This window comes from Pelophylax lessonae (genome assembly GCF_965119305.1).
Source record: "Pelophylax lessonae genome assembly, chromosome: 6".
In the NCBI taxonomy this organism is placed as follows: Eukaryota; Metazoa; Chordata; class Amphibia; order Anura; family Ranidae; genus Pelophylax; species Pelophylax lessonae.
In genome coordinates, this window is record NC_138773.1 from 283636470 (window position 1) to 283649155 (window position 12686).

Genomic DNA, 12686 nt, shown 5'->3' on the forward strand with positions numbered 1-12686 from the left:
ATCCAGGTCTCCTTTAACCCCCACCGACACTCAATTGGACCGGATGACCATCCATGGCTGCCAACAGGAGGGCAAGACTTATCATTCGGTCCAATTGAGTGTCTGTGGGGGTTAAAGGAGACCTGGATGAGCCTGCACCTGGGATAAATGTTTGCTCGATTTTTTCAGCCTGACGAATCACTTTGCACATGGACATGGACATGGACAAACAAACAGTTATATCTTCAGAATAATTAAAGGTTATTGCTGGCGTGAGTGATATTCGTTTGGAGACACAGACTTTATTGGAGACGAGTTACAGCTGGGCCCTTTACCTTGGTGGAATATACCTTACACTTTGTACATACAGGCACATATTGATCAGCCTTTGGTGAGTGTCCATTCTGACAGGGGTGGCACTTAGTGATGGTGGAGGTGCACTGGTGTATAGAAGAACTGTATACTTCCATTATATAGTTTAAGGATCTTGCACTTTTGTGGGACTTTATTGTGCATGATTATCCAGCTATGGTGAATTGGACTTTAGTACATTTTCACTTTTGCATGCTGCACAATTACTGTGTTCATACAATATTTTTATTGTAAAAAATCAAACAGAATGAGCAATGTACAGAAGGTACAAAATAAGACACAGCAAAGTGTACATGTAGGAGTTTCACAGTCTTAATGTCATTACAGAAGTAGGATGTAACAAAGAAAACAAAACTAGAATACGGAATGTTAATTACCTCCACCTAAGGGATAGGAGAAACAACATATGGTACAAAGGAAAAGTTGAATAGAGTGTACATTTAAGTCAGCTTTCAGCGGCTTCTAGATGGATCCAAAGCAGCATTGAGGTTGTCAAACCTACACTTCAGTGGATAGGTATCCAGTTAGCATATGAGAAGTAGCCATTATAGGGTTCATCCTGTCCAGCGGTTGGCTAGTAGCTGGTTTGAGAGTGGAACATGACAGATGTACATCGAGAGGGGCGGGGAGGGATGCGTGCTAATTAATAAGTTAGCAAATAACAAGACACAAAAAAAAGATAAGAGAAAGGATAGAGAGAAAGAGAGGAAATGGTGGGGGGAGATAGGGGTTGAGGAGAAATAGCATTCCCCAGGGGGCCTGACTGTGGGACTAGCTAGTAGCCAGGAATTACAGACCTAGAAAATGTGTAGTCAATTGCATAGTCAGGAACTGGTCCAACCAAGTTGCCAAGTGTGCAAAAACACTGTGAGCTTTTCGTTCACTAGGGTGCCGTGAACTCGTGACTTCACTTCATCAAAGGAGAGCATTGGTGTTTTCCATGCTTTTGCAATTGTTTTGTGATTATGAACCCCACCATTTTTCAATAAAAGATATAAATTTTTGCTGACATATTGGAGTGCCGGCTTTTTCCTGTGGATTACATATACAGTACCTTATTGCTAACTCAATGCTACAACCTAACTTAATTCTAACCTTACACCTTAACCCAAGCCCAATCCTAACTCAAACTTAGCTCTAGGGTTTTGCTTATGGCAGCCCCTTTAAACGAAGGAATTTGCTAGAGGCTATGTGACGCAACCTAGATCCACCTTCGTCTTTTTTGTAATTTCTTTATTTAAACAATTATTATGCACAAAACAGATAAGCAAATTACCAGTATACACAGAGTACTTGTTATTATCGTAGGAGAGTGCAATGTCATACGGACATTTTTAGAAAGACTACCATAACTAGTAAGGAAAAGGCACATTATGACAAAAACAAGATATTGTCAAAAATAATGGTTTGTTAAGAGCATTGTGGACAACACTGTGGGGGAATAATTAAAGAAGTTACACAAAAGTAAAAAAGGGTTGAAGCAGACGCTTAGGTAGACTGACTTTCTGAGACACTTTTTGGACTGGAATACAACAAGAGGGGCGCTGCCATCCACTTACATGGAGACAGAAAAATATATAGGAAAGAGGCTAGAGAAGGGGAATAAGGCTGAATACTGTAATGCCAGTAGGTGATGGGTGGAAAAACGAGGGGAAAAAAGGGGAAGAGTAAAAGGAAAAAGTAGGGCAAGGTGAGGAAAGGGGAAATGAGCAGGAGCACAGACGAGAATCGAGCGTCCTCTCTCGGGAAGAGTAAGGAGGGCCAGGAAAGGGTTAAATTCACTGTGGGGGAATGAGTTCATTCAGGAAGGGATCAGTGTAGACAAAATATTGCCACAGTCTCCAGGTGTCCTGAAAGGTTTTTTCAGTCTTGTGCAGAGTGGCTGTGAGGTCCTCCATGTCCCTAAATTCATTCACCTTGGAGGTCCTGAGAGAGAGAGTGGGAGGATTACCTTCCAGCGAAGAGGAATGCAGGATCCATCCACCTTTATCTGACCCACAGAAAGAGTTCTCAGGGTACAGACTGTTCTCATATTCAGACATCAGATTGCTGATAGGCCCTTTGGACACCTCCTGTGAAGTGGATGTTGCTTAAAAATATTTGAGAGCACTATTGCTCTGCTCGGTGAATCCTATTTAAATGAGAAATCATCTCCCTGTTGCTAATCATTGGATTGGGACACTTTGTGAGGACAAACTTACCTTTTGTGGTTTCCAAATCAGTTGAAGGTTTAGTGCTCTGCTGTTGAGTTTGAAGGACCAAACAGCCAACAAATGCTCTGGCCATTGGTTAGGTATGGCTTTTAGAATGTCACTAGACTCAGTGGCTAGCTGCACCCCTCAGACTATACACCCGGGTATGCATGTAAGTTAAATACTGTTATACTGATACTGTGTTTTCATTGCTTACAATGCCATTTTCTACTTGCCTGGTTTGTTTAAGGCAGACATTAAATTACTGCATCTATTGCTGCTTTTGTTATGTTGCTTTTGTAGCGGCAGCTTGAGGAGTTGAGAGACAACTTGCTCCCTCTGCTTTTAGGGCTGTTGGCGGTCCCCTCTCTGCCCCAATCAACCCCCCCCCCCAGTCCTCTGCTGGGTGTAGGAGTGTGAGAGGTGTGTTCTTCAGCTGTCTTTCCTCACTTCTTTACTGTGGCTGCCCTAATCTAACATAGTGGCTCTGTGTGGTATCCACACTACCCCTCCCTTTCTGGCAAGCCGGATCAGCAGATCAAACCCAATCAGGGGCAAGTGTGGAGCAGCCTCTAAGGATCATGGGATATATAGTCTTTAAAGGGGCGCTGCCCAACATAAGTGAATATAGGCTAATGGCTGCAGAACTACAGGCTCAGAGTTCCCTGCATACAGAGCAGAAATACAGCGTATTTATCCCGGGCAAAATTACCAGAGCAGGGAAGACCAGCGCGAGGAACAAAACAGTGTGGTGCAGAGCTGTGGCTGGGTCTGTGCGCCGCAGAACTAGAGACTGAGATAAGTACTAAGTCTGAGGGAGAGAGAGAAACTGGGGTCTGGGGACTAAGCCACAAGAAGGTGTTTTTCTGAACTGAGATCAACTGGAGAAACCTGTTGCTACACCAGATAGACTTCTGGGACAACTGATAACCAAACTGGATCTGATCCATTGCATGCCAGGAGTGGTGAGCAGAAATATTGAGCTTAACCCTTTGCTGCCCACAGTTAATAGCAACTGAGACTGCACCTTACTTAGCAGCCCATCAGACATCCCTTACATACATGGACAGCTACATGTTCACAGTCTAAAGAAGGGCCCCAACAGAAGCCGGCCAACACTGACTTTTAGGCAGCAGGTATTTGTAGTTACCTCCAGGGATACCCCTTTTCCGGAACGCTAACATCCTCCCTCAATTGGGAATGTATGCGCAGAGTGCGACGGGGACACTTTCTGAGTAGTTGTTACCATGAGTTATAGTGACGCCTTTATTTGTGCCATTCATACTTTCATAGTTGATGCTGTGTGTACAGATGTAATGGGGATTAGCCTTATTGCAGTGCAAGACAATGGCCGTAGGTGAGGCTAATATTCTCATCAGTTAATCTAACATATTCTTTGACCTGTTTATTGGTAAGTGTATGGTGTTCATTTTTTGCTAAACCGACTCTAGTTATCGTTGGTTGCTTGTGGCCTATTTCTGTGTACTATTATCAGTAGCATACTAACGCTTAAAGTATAACTAAAGGCAACATTTTTTTTCTGGTTTGGATAGAGTGGAGAGGGCTTAGAACGCTTGTCAGTTTTTATTGCTGTCTGTTTCCCCGTTAGGGAGATTCACCCTCTCTGTGTGTCCCGTTTACCATTAAGGCCCGTACACACGTACCGATCGTCGGCATACAAACGTCGGTGGACGAAGGATCTGCCGATTGTACGCGTGTTAGTATGGTGCCTCCGACAGATGTCTGCGCACAATCCGCGGACAAAAGTCTTTCGTGCAAACATGAAAATATTTGTATGCCGACACCAGAACGGACGATTGTTCGCCTGTCAGTACACAATTCGGCCGACAGACCGCAGATTTGCAAGACTGGGCATGCTCAGAAAATAGAAAACACAGGGAAAGTTAACCATTACATGACATCACTTCTGCAGTCGGCGGACAAAATTCTTGTGCTGTCCTTGTGCTGTCTTTGCACTTTTCAGCAGACACCGACATCCCGGGGAGAAAAGAGGAACATTTGTAAGCCGACCATCGGTACGTGTGTACGGGGCTTTATCCTTGAAAGTGAAAGTAAAAAAAAAATCCCAAATTTTGGGTTGTCCTCAAAACAGTAATAGAAGGGAAATCTTCCAATGGGGACACTAGTTCTGGTGACCTGGGGTCCCTAAGGAATCCCCTTCATTTGCAGAGATTTTCTCTCACTTCCTGTTTGGCTATAGGACAGGAAGTGAAGGGAAATCTCCACAATGGGACACAAATGGTGAAAAAAAAAATCTTACAGGGGTTTTAAACCCTCCCTTACTTTATCCAAAATTGCCCATAGTTCTAATTTAAGTTACACAGGTGTTACCTGCCTACAGGCTATAACCAGGTGTGTTGGTGGGGAGAGTCATTGCAGAACAGAGGACCCTTGTGGAGGTAACACTACATTTTTGTTAACCTGTAGGGTTTGTTCTTGTGGTAATAAACCCCAAAGATTTGCTTTTTGTGTGTGTCTTATTGGGTTCAGTTACAGGGCAGGTTATCACTGAAAACAATTGGAAACCCATTTCCACCATCTCCTTCAGGGTTTTTGCTACACTTTCAAGATTGCTAAGGACTGCAGTATACCACCCTGTGCATGACAGACATTGCTTAAAGGAAGTTCACATTTTGCATCCGTTATTCTTGAGTTCAAACTAATACAAATTACAATATTTTTTGCTACATATTTGATTAATTTGTTTGCATGGTATGAAAGATCCAATTGAAGAAAAAAAAAAAAAGTAAAATTATGTAGCACATGATACAACTTATCGAAAAATATTGTACATTTCAACAAATGATTACTTTTTAGTTCAACCTCAAAACAGTTATCAAAAAAAGAAAATGCAGACTCATGTTTTCACTTTTTATTGAGGGAGCAGAACATGAACATAGTAGGTTTAGCTAATGATTAGAGTGACATTTCTGAGGGTCCCGCAATCATGCTACCAGTAACTATCCTGCACAGTATGGAAATTAAGTATAGATCACCCATGACAACCAGCAAGAAAAAATTAAATTGGCTAAAAGGTGTCCCTGTAATGAAGGTGAACTTGTGCTTTAAATAAAATGTGTTTTACATTTACAAAAGTAAGTCTCTTTCTTTTTTTTGGCTTAGAAGTGTAATAAATAGGGGAATCTTGAATTCCACGACTTTATTGGAACATTTGATTTGATGAATTTCACCTTTAATCATTGAGCGTAACTCAAGATGGAGACATTCTGCCAGATTGGTCTGGCAGGTTGTGTCTTTAATTAAAACCTGCTACAGATGCTAATCCATTAATGCTCGTTTAGTTGTTATACTCTAAAAAGTAATTATCTGCCAATATATATTACACTTAGGGGGTGGGAAGATTTTGGTCCACTTTCTGCCTGATTGCAAATTTACATTTTTAATTTAAGTACTCGCCCTGAAAAAATGCAGACCACCTCCCCACATGCCAGAAACTCAGTAAAATGTAGGGCCATTATACACTAAATAGTATCACCCCTGCTTATTATTATCGCCTCTCATTTACATTAAGTAGAAGTATGAAACTGATTTTATTTCTGAGGAATTAACCCGTGGTTCTTCAGTTTTAAACACATGCAGGTTTGATACTTTCTTAATCAGAAGCTCTAGCGACAAGTAAAAATAATAACTGAATTGATACTTATGGAAGATTGTCCCTGTGGTAAAGTCAGAGTATCCTTTGAATTTACCTGTGATGGGGAAATATTTTACAAAACCTTCTTTACCATAGATTGCACTTCCAGGTAACTGCATATAAGGTTTGGTCCCCTATAGAACAATTTTGTTACTCCTCTGTAATGTAAATACTGATTGAGCTTTGTGGTTCACAGCACTGATCTAGTGGTGTATCATGGGATTTATTAATTACTTGCTCATCACTTGATAAGCATCCTTACCAACCAATGCTAAGGCACATGGCTAGGACAGAACAGGGACGATGACCAAAAAGCTTGCCTTTTGTAGCTTGGGTGCCCCAATGTACTCGAAAGTGAAGCAGAAGTGTAGGCTGGGCCAAGAAAACATTGGTACAATTTTGCATCCCTGGGTAGCACCTAACAGGCCTCCTGCCGAATTTTTATGTTAGTGTGGGTCCCCACTTTCTAAGGGAGCATTAAAGTAATCAGTTCACCAAAACATGCAAAGTACCCTGAGAAGACACTTCACTCTGCTTCCTCCCTGGCTGACCTGGGAACTAGTTACAGAATAGAGCACCACAATGACCAAAAGATTCCAAATTGAGTCCAATTGTTTTTCAATACTTTACTTGTAAAATGGCAAGGCATACAGCTTCTGTCTTATTTCATGGTGACAGTTGCTAGTACTTTCCCCCAGGATGGGCATCTTTAGTCCTGTCCCCTTTTAAGTCCTTCCCAGGCATCAGGACTCCTAGGCATTCCCCATGCCAGTTGCTTGCAGTATCACTCTTTACCTAAAGAGAGCCCTATCTAATCCCTCAGGGGCCAGCTACATGACTGTTTCCTCTCTTCTCTAAACTTCCCTCAAGACTGCTTCACTCTCTAACACAACCCGCTATTTATAATATGGGGAGGGTGCAACCTATGGGACAAACTAGGAACTGGTTTAATACACTCTTACACTGATGGTACATTGTTTACTGTGCCACCCCCCGTCAGGACTTGGTTCACCTGCTGGTGGCATTGTTGTTCCCTGGGAGGAGGGTTGTATTTCCAGTGTCTATCAGTGTATGTTTCCCAGCAGTCAGCAGACCCTAGTAATCAGTTTACACCTGATGGCTGCTAGGAGGGTATTTACGTCCACCCCTCGCTACAGTGTTTTGCCAGATTCTGTTTGCCTAGATCCTGCTCTTGCTTCTTGCCCTGTATCCTGCTGCCTTTTATGTGCTCCCCATTGTTCCTGATGCCAGTTTTGTTTCCCCCTTCCCATCTCTCCCTGCACCTCCAGTTTTCCCCTTCTTTTTGGTGTTCCCCGTTTTTGTACAAATTGCATATAGTTAGTCATTAGGATTCTGTTTGTTAGTTATTAGTCAGGTATTCTGTCACTGTTTTTTTTTTTTTTTTTCACTTATATTTTCATGTTTGCTGTGTGCTGGTGTTAGGAAGCGTTTTTTTTCACTGTAAATAAATCTCACTTAAAGCATACACAATCTGGTCCCAGTTTCCAGAATATAGTCAAACAGTACTAGCCATCTCTGCTGCTTATTCCTGATATATATATATATATATATATATATATATATATATATATATATATATATATATATATATACAGTGGGTACGGAAAGTATTCAGACCCCCTTAAATTTTTCACTCTTTGTTATATTGCAGCCATTTGCTAAAATCATTTAAGTTCATTCTTCTTCCTCATGAATGTACACATAGCACCCCATACTGACAGAAAAACACAGAATTGTTGACATTGTTGCAGATTTATTAAAAAAGAAAAACTGAAATATCACATGGTCCTAAGTATTCAGACCCTTTGCTCAGTATTTAGTAGAAGCCCCCTTTTGATCTAATACAGCCAGGAGTCTTTTTGGGAAAGATGCAACAAGTCTTTCACACCTGGATTTGGGGATCCTCTGCCATTCCTCCTTGCAGATCCTCTCCAGTTCTGTCAGGTTGGATGGTAAACGTTGGTGGACAGCCATTTTTAGGTCTCTCCAGAGATGCTCAATTGGGTTTAAGTCAGGGCTCTGGCTGGGCCATTCAAGAACAGTCACTGAGTTGTTGTGAAGCCACTCCTTCGTTATTTTAGCTGTGTGCTTAGGGTCATTGTCTTGTTGGAAGGTAAACCTTCGGCCGAATCTGAGGTCCAGAGCACTCTGGAGAAGGTTTTTGTCCAGGATATCCCTGTACTTGGCCGCATTCATCTTTCCCTCGATTGCAACCAGTCGTCCTGTCCCTGCAGCTGAAAAACACCCCAACAGCATGATGCTGCCACCACCATGCTTCACTGTTGGGACTGTATTGGACAGGTGATGAGCAGTGCCTGGTTTTCTCCACACATACCGCTTAGAATTAAGGCCAAAAAGTTCTATTTTGGTCTCATCAGACCAGAGAATCTTATTTCTCACCATCTTGGAGTCCTTCGGGTGTTTTTTTAGCAAACTCCATGCGGGCTTTCATGTGTCTTACACTGAGGAGAGGCTTCCGTCGGGCCACTCTGCCATAAAGCCCCGACTGGTGGAGGGCTGCAGTGATGGTTGACTTTCTACAACTTTCTCCCATCTCCTGACTGCATCTCTGGAGCTCAGCCACAGTGATCTTTGGGTTCTTCTTTACCTCTCTCACCAAGGCTCTTCTCCCCCGATAGCTCAGTTTGGCCAGACGGCCAGCTCTAGGAAGGGTTCTGGTCGTCCCAAACGTCTTCCATTTGAGGATTATGGAGGCCACTGTGCTCTTAGGAACCTTAAGTGCAGCAGAAATCTTTTTGTAACCTTGGCCAGATCTGTGCCTTGCCACAATTCTGTCTCTGAGCTCTTCGGGCAGTTCCTTTGACCTCATGATTCTCATTTGCTCTGACATGCATTGTGATCTGGAAGGTCTTATATAGACGGGTGTGTGGCTTTCCTAATCAAGTCCAATCAGTATAATCAAACACAGCTGGACTCAAATGAAGGTGTAGAACCATCTCAAGAATGATCAGAAGAAATGGAAAGCACCTGAGTTAAATATATGAGTGTCACAGCAAAGGGTCTGAATACTTAGGACCATGTGATATTTCAGTTTTTCTTTTTTAATAAATCTGCAACAATGTCAACAATTCTGTGTTTTTCTGTCAGTATGGGGTGCTATGTGTACATTCATGAAGAAGAAGAATGAACTTAAATGATTTTAGCAAATGGCTGCAATATAACAAAGAGTGAAAAATTTAAGGGGGTCTGAATACTTTCCGTACCCACTGTGTGTGTATATATATACACAGTGCCTTGTGAAAGTATTCGGCTCCCTTGAACTTTTCGACCTTTTGTCACATTTCAGGCTTCAAACATAAAGATATAAAACTGTATTTTTTGTGAAGAATCAACAACAAGTGGGACACAATCATGAAGTGGAACAAAATGTATTGGATATTTCAAACTTTTTTAACAAATAAAAAAATGAAAAATTGGGCGTGCAAAATTATTCAGCCCCCTTAAGTTAATACTTTGTAGCGCCACCTTTTGCTGCTATTACAGCTGTAAGTCGCTTGGGGTATGTCTCTATCAGTTTTGCACATCCAGAGACTGAAATTTTTGCCCATTCCTCCTTGCAAAACAGCTCGAGCTCAGTGAGGTTGGATGGAGAGCGTTTGTGAACAGCAGTTTTCAGTTCTTTCCACAGATTCTCGATTGGATTCAGGTCTGGACTTTGACTTGGCCATTCTAACACCTGGATATGTTTATTTGTGAACCATTCCATTGTAGATTTTGCTTTATGTTTTGGATCATTGTCTTGTTTGAAGACAAATCTCCGTCCCGGTCTCAGGTCTTTTGCAGACTCCATCAGGTTTTCTTCCAGAATGGTCCTGTATTTGGCTCCATCCATCTTCCCATCAATGTTAACCATCTTCCCTGTCCCTGCTGAAGAAAAGCAGGCCCAAACCATGATGCTGCCACCACCATGTTTGACAGTGGGGATGGTGTGTTCAGGGTGATGAGCTGTGTTGCTTTTACGCCAAACATAACGTTTTGCATTGTTGCCAAAAAGTTTGATTTTGGTTTCATCTGACCAGAGCACCTTCTTCCACATGTTTGGCGTGTCTCCCAGGTGGCTTGTGGCAAACCTTAAATGACACTTTTTATGGATATCTTTAAGAAATGTCTTTCTTCTTGTCACTCTTCCATAAAAGCCAAATGTGTGCAGTATACAACTGATTGTTGTCCTATGGACAGAGTCTCCCACCTCAGCTGTAGATCTCTGCAGTTCATCCAGAGTGATCATTGGCCTCTTGGCTGCATCTCTGATCAGTCTTCTCCTTGTATGAGCTGAAAGTTTAGAGGGAGGGCCAGGCCAGATTTGCAGTGGTCTGATACTCCTTCCATTTCAATATTATCGCTTGCACAGTGCTCCTTGGGATGTTTAAAGCTTGGGAAATCTTTTTGTATCCAAATCCAGCTTTAAACTTCTCAGTAGCAGTATCTTGGACCTGCCTGGTGTGTTCCTTGTTCTTCATGATGCTCTCTGCGCTTTAAACGGACCTCTGAGACTATCACAGTGCAGGTGCATTGATACAGAGACTTGATTACACACAGGTGGATTCTATTTATCATCATTAGTCATTTAGGTCAACATTGGATCATTCAGAGATCCTCACTGAACTTCTGGAGAGAGTTTGCTGCACTAAAAGTAAAGGGGCTGAATAATTTTGCACGCCCAATTTTTCAGTTTTTTTATTTGTTAAAAAAGTTTGAAATATCCAATAAATTTCGTTTCAACTTCATGATTGTGTCCCACTTTTTGATTCTTCACAAAAAATTACAGTTTTATATCTTTATGTTTGAAGCCTGAAATGTGGCAAAAGGTTGAAAAGTTCAAAGGGGCCGAATACTTTCGCAAGGCACTGTGTGTATATATATATATATATATATTTTTTTTTTTTTTTAGCAGGGACCCTAGAGAATAAAATGGTGGTTGTTGCAATATTTTATGTCACAGAGTATTTGCAAAGATGATGTTTCTCTGAGTAAATAGATACCTAACATGTCATGCTTTACAATTTTTGGATGCTCCTGGAATGGCGACAAACTACGGTAATTAAAAATCTCCATAGGCGACATTTTAACAATGTTTACAGGTTATCAGTTTAGAGTTACAGAGGAGGCCTTGCACTAGAATTATTGCTCTCGCTATAATGTTTGTGGCAATATCTCACATGTGTGGTTTAAACACCGTTTGCGTAAACTTCTGCGTGAGAGCACATAGAGAAGGGGCACTTTATAGATTTTTTTTCATTTATTTATTTCTATTTATTTTGCACTGTTCCTTTATTCTTATTTTATTTTTTGCACTTTGATTCCTATTACAAGGATTGTAAACATCCCTTGTAAAAGAAATAAGGATGACAGGTCCTCTTTATTGACCCCAAATCTCTCATTAACCTTTAGAAGCAAAAGAGCCCAAAAAAACTTTTGCTTTAAAAAAAAAAATTATTTACTATGGCCCGGGAACCAGAAGTGACGCCAGACGCCATCTTGGCCTCACTCTTCTCCACCCCTCCCGCTGCTTCTAAAATGGATCCCATGGCTAATCCACCCATGGGATTACTTTTATCTAAAAGAGAATCTGCCATAGTAAAAAAATATTAAAAATACCAGGCCATAACCCCGGTATTTAACGTCAAGCAAATTACCTTTTTTACAATGGGCCAGTCGTCAAACCATTTTATTCCCTTTAAGCAGCTTTCATAAAGCCATTAAAACAACTCCACTTTGTGGATCTTAGTGGCATGCTGGTTGGACCTTTAAACAAGCTTTTAGCAAACGTCTTTGATCTGCTCAGATTTTTATCTTTGCCACAATACAATGTATAGATCCTGTATTTATGTTATGCATTTACATAGTGCCATTATATACTGAAACAAACAATTCAAAATAATTCTAGCCCTCAAGGAGTTTATAATTAAATGCCTCTAAAGCTGTTGTACAGACCCACAAGAAAAGGCCAGTTAAGCAATCCAAACCTTCCATTCTGATAAACTGTTACATAAAAAGCCATTTAACATCTGTTCTTCAGAAAACACAGCATTTGGTCAGACAGAGGCAAGTCCAGTTTTTGGCTAGACTATGTCCTACCTTTGAGTTCAGATGACCAAATACCTAGGTGCTCCTATTCCCCATGTAAGACCCCCAAGGAGCATACCTACATCTTGCCTCTAATAGCAGTTGTTTTTTTTTATTTTTTATTTTATCATGCATCAGTTTGTTAAATACTTTTGCCCATTTACTTTTATTCAGTTGCTTATTTAAGCACTTGACCTCCGGAAGGTTTCACCCTCTTCATGACCAGGCCATTTTTTGCTATTTAGCACTACGCTACTTTAGCTAGCAATTGCTCGATCATGCAACACTGTACTTAGATTAAATTCATATAATTTTCTTTCACACAAATAGAGCTTTGTTTTGGTGGTTTGATCACCACT